The 5,241-nt window shown below is 46.0% G+C and overlaps 1 long non-coding RNA gene across 1 annotated transcript; it reads right to left on the bottom strand.

Moving 5' to 3' along the window:
- Positions 1–3,058: 3,058 nt before the first annotated feature.
- Positions 3,059–3,541, bottom strand: LOC115580013 (uncharacterized). Its single transcript, XR_003983787.1, has 2 exons — positions 3,482–3,541; positions 3,059–3,354 (listed from the first exon to the last, which is right to left on the bottom strand). It is a non-coding gene; the product is annotated as an uncharacterized LOC115580013 (long non-coding RNA).
- Positions 3,542–5,241: the final 1,700 nt, after the last annotated feature.

Raw genomic sequence — 5,241 nt, forward strand, 5'->3', positions numbered from 1 at the left:
GGGCCCTCGAAAGTCAACGAGTTTTCCACGATGAAGTCCGTGCAAATGTTTCACAATAAAAGCCTACTGAGCTATTTATGTTAGAGGACTTTTAATTTGAGACGGACACAGGAAGTATTGAGTTTGTATTAACAATGTAATGTCTTCATTTTAACAGGGCAAACGGGAGCGAACCAAAACGAGACTTCAAAACTACCAAAAACCAAAACACGTACCAACCCGATCACCAGCAGCACCACCCACAGACCCAGTAGTAATACCTAGTAGCAGCAACAGCAGTAGTAGTTGTTACAATGACAGTCTGGTTAGCAGGCTAACTAATGTTAACTTTAGATAACATAATTTCTGTGTAGCTAGCTAACGTTCGCAGTTTCGCTTACCATTAAATGTTTCTTTAAATTGGATGTGGTGTCCTTGGACGGTGACAGTGTGTGCACAGCTGGGAGGCATAGCTTGCACTGTACAATGATGTTGTTCCCTCTTACTTCTTTAGAAACAAAGTAATGGCGAAATTTCCACGCAGTGAAAGCATTTTTTTCTCTAGCGCTCGAGTCTATAATGAGCCGTCTGGCTTCACCTGAGAGCAGAGCGTCGTTGTGACTGACTTGTAGTGAACTGTAGTAATGTGTGCGCGAGTGCATATGGCATTGCCGCATTGGCAAGTGTTAGATTAATTCATTCACATTTATTCATCATTCATCATCATATATTTTAATTGTAATCCAACTAATAATCCCAATTTTTTTCCAGATGTATCTGTAATCTGATTACGGCTTTTTTTTCTGTAACTGTAACGGAATACAGTTGCTGTTTTTTTGTATCCTAATTACGTAACGCCGTTACATGTAGTCCGTTACTCCCCAAGCCTGATTATAATCATTACAGAATCATCACCCTCTGACAGAGCCTGGGTCGGGCCCGGTTCTAGGCATGGGCACGGGGGGGCAATGCCCCCCCAAATGCTTCGGCTGCCCCACCAAACCGACCCCGCTTCATTCCGAAAAAAAAAAAAGAAAAGTATATTCAAATATATAATATTGTAACGTATTCCCATAAATGCTGCCAGAGTAATCACAGTCCACGGCTCTTCTGCCAACAGAGCCGGTCTCTCTCTCTCTCTTGTACCGTGCATACAATCAGTAGCAGCTTCTCTCAGTTAGCATCACATTAGATACTACGGACACTCCAGGCTTGTTAGTTGTTAGCATGTCGGCTAGCAACTGCTTGTAGTAGCCTAGTCTCATCGGCGGCTGCTGCCGAGTTTGTCTCTGTCCCGCTCGGCGGCATGGGGAGCGTCACACGGGCAGGCTACGTACCGGTTGTGAAGCGGGTTTCAACTTTCAACCCTTGCCAGCCCCGCTGTTAGTCCTGTTGGCCCACATGCCTCACCCACCCCCGCCGACAGGATTAAACAACACACGTTAGTGAGAGGGGACTCCATAATCTGTAAATTCAGGTTAGCGCCACCGGCCACTGTTTAACGTTACTTCCTGGGACCAGTGCCTCCGACAGCAGCTACTCTGAGGCTGCTGGCATCTGGCAGGGAGAAACAGGGAACCCAGGCAGGCACACACGACTTTCCAAAGCGCGAGAAAGTGGTGCACAATAATATAGCATCAACCAATCAGACAAGATTTATTTATTTATTTTTATAGCGCTGTTTACAAAATTGCTTTGTCACAGATTATAAAGAAACTTACATTTTGCCCCACCACCAAATTTCCCAAATTCATTGTGGTAGATATGACGGGAGGTTTGGGAAATTTGGTGGTGGGGCAAAATGTATTTGACAGACTGACAATCTTAAACATTGGCAGATGCCAGAGGAACCACAAGTCCTTATGGGCCGGCTGACTAATCACTCTGTTCCCTGTCTAGTGTTATTCAAAAGCTAAATGACAGTTTAGTCTCTTCAAGTCCTCCGCATCATCAATAGGAACAATCTGATCACTATTTACATACCACATAGAAGTCTCTATATCACAGTCATGGTTACCCTCTACAGTCATGAACTTTTACATCAGTCTGCATTCTTTTGTAGCGAATTTCTTATTCAGATGTTCAAAAACGTGCATGGTTTGAAATAATACAAATCTTCCTCAATTTTTTTATTTGATTATTTGTTTGCAAAAGTTAAAAATGAAGCAATGCCTTCTGGGAATTTCAAGACTGAATCGAGTGGACCGCGTCTGCCTGGTTGTTGGAAGTTGGAGATTGAAAATTGCAAACTGACTGAGATTAAGCTAGCAAAAAAAAGAATCGAGGCATCAAGCGAGACAAGGGGTGAGCGGAGAAAAGAGAGAGAGAGAAATCTGAGAGCACTGTACACTCAAAAAAATAATCAAGCCTAAAACGTTGACTTTATGTATTTTAATTACATGTAAATTTTCCATCTAATTTTATTACATAAGTTCAGTGTAAAGTGTTGCATTGAATGCAGTGTTTTTATATCACATTGAGTTAATGTGAATAAATTTAATACCTTGGTGAGATTTGATTAAATTAAATTAATGCAAATTTACACATAAACCTTATGTGTTTATTCAGTTACCGTTAAGGGGAACTTATACATAAAAGTGATGTATTCCAAATTGGTTATTCTACACATACACGCATAGTTCTGAAAACTGCATCACAAACAATTAAATGCAACCGTGGTTCAGGTAATAGAGCAGGTCTGTCCATGTTCCGAGGGTCTGCGGTTCGATCCCTGCCCGGCCAACTGCGTCATGGTCGTAACTGCATGAAAAGTGGGATTTTCGTCCGTGAACGCCCAGGATTCTCCCGAACGGCTCCAATTAGCATATGAACAGCGGCGAAACCACGCCTGGTTACTCAGTATTGGATGAAACCACTACTTTTAAACAAGCGCATATATATATACATATATATATACACACATATACACATATATATATATGCTTGTTTAAAAGTATATAAATATATATAAAAATGTTATTGTATTGGATGAAACCACTACTTTTAAACATGCATATATATCTCATCAAACACATGAATGAATTTACTGAGGAAAGGAAAATTTGCCAGGAAGGTGCTATTCATTCAAAGACAGAGCTTTATTAGCACAAACACACAACTATGTACAAAGCATCGGAGCTGTGGGTAACTGCCGGCCTCCTGTATGAATTCGGTCCGTTTTGCAGACGTCTGTGGTGCGTCGCTCTGTACTTCGGAATCGCCTCTAATCTCGACTGCAGCGCGGCACAAAGCTCGGTGGGCTCCTGGCTCCATCCAGACACCCCGGCGTCTTCCTCCTCAGACATCAGGTCCATGGTGGCGCACTTGCAATGGTCCACCTCACCCTCATCTAGCACACGGTCTGGCTTCCAGCAGCTGTAAAAACAATCAATAAAGACAATCAGTACTGCGTGATGCACTGCATATGGACACATCACATCTTTTAATGCACCTGAAAAATAGTCACATTGACCAAAAACGGATCTAATCTGATAAATCTTACCCTCTTTGACTCCGAGCTGAACTCCTCACAGCTTCCGCCTGCGATGCAAGATCTGGTTGTTTGTACCTGAAGCTCCTGCGTACCATCTCTGAATGTCTTACAGGCAGCTGGAAAACAATTTAAAAAGAAAGGTATAACGTTATATATATTAAAAAACAAAACAAAAACACGAGTCACAGTAAAATTAAACAAGGAAGGAGAAAACAGTAAACGTTACTTACACACGATGGCGTCATTATCGGCATCATGTAAATCTGGACTTGCAGACATAGCTCCGAGCTAATAGGAGGTCACGGCCTCGTTGTGATGTGAGGTTAGTCTGTGAGAACAAAATGCTCGCAGCGATAAACCTCCGTGTCCCTCGGCGGCAGCGAAGCGCCTCCGTCGGCGACACTCTGTGGCGACCCGGCAAAGCTCCTCCCGTCAGCGCAGGCCTCCTCTCGACAATGGCCGGGCCGCTAGCTTAGCTCCTACTAGCCTAGCTCCTGCTAACTAGCTTAGCCCAACTTGCTTCGTGTCCAATAAAATACTTCGACTGCGATGGAGAGTCCAACTCACACACTCACAGCACGTCGTCCGACAACAGCTCACAGTCCGTTAGTGATAAAACACGACACTGACGGCACACACAGTCCACTCGCTGCTCAACGCCATTAACTCTCCGCTCCTTCCTCCTCGTCACTCAAGCTCCGGTCAACCCGGAAGTCTAAAAACTCTTAAGGGGCGTTCAGACCAAACGCGATAGACGCGAATACAATCGCTTCAGACGCTTAATTCGCGCCGCGCCAGACGCTCCATTCGCGCCGCGTGATCATTTTGGACTATTCGCGTCATTCGCTTCATTCGCTTCATTCGCGTCATTCGCGCTTGCCCGCTTGCCCGCTCATTTTTGAACCGGTATTTCTCAACCCGCTGTCTTTCCACGTCTATCATGGCTGATATCACCACCGTTGCTGTACTGTACCTGCTGTACAAGTCCCAGAAACGCCGGAAAACCACCCGCCGTCGTGTCTGGGTTCATGAAGTCCTCCGAAGACACACAGAGCTGGGGGAATTTCACTGTCTCCTCCAGGAGCTCCGTCTGGATGACGACCGGTTCCAGCGGTAGCTCAGGCTGACTGGAGCCCAGTTCGAGGACCTGTTAGCTCGGGTCGGTGCCAGGATCTCCCGCCTGGACACCAACTACAGGCGCTGCATCTCAGCTGTGGAGCGCCTGTCCATCTGTCTGAGGTGAGCTACAACTAGCTTCTCCTCCACCGTTGCCCTGAGCAACCGTAAACAACCGTACGTGATGGAAGTGACGTCGTCGGCTTGAACTCGTCGCTGATTGGATGTCGCGGCGCGATGCCGCTTGAAAAGTTGGATATTTTCAACTTTATTCGCGCCGCGCCAGACGCTTCATTCGCGCCGCGCCAGACGCTCCAGACGCTCCAGACGCTTCATTCGCGCCGCGCCAGACGCTCCATTCGCGCCGCCGTCGCCTGAATCGCGTGTAATCGCGCCATTTACATTGATTTTCAATGTAGAGTAGCCGCTCCATTCGCGTCTATCGCGTCTATCGCTTAGAAATCGCGATAGACGCGAATACAATCGCTTCAGACGCTTAATTCGCGCCGCGCCAGACGCTCCATTCGCGCCGCGTGATCATTTTGGACTATTCGCGTCATTCGCGTTATTCGCTTCATTCGCGTCATTCGCGCTTGCCCGCTTGCCCGCTTGCCCGCTCATTTTTGAACCGGTATTTCTCAACCCGCTATCTT

Source organism: Sparus aurata, chromosome 4, assembly GCF_900880675.1.
Source record: "Sparus aurata chromosome 4, fSpaAur1.1, whole genome shotgun sequence".
In the NCBI taxonomy this organism is placed as follows: Eukaryota; Metazoa; Chordata; class Actinopteri; order Spariformes; family Sparidae; genus Sparus; species Sparus aurata.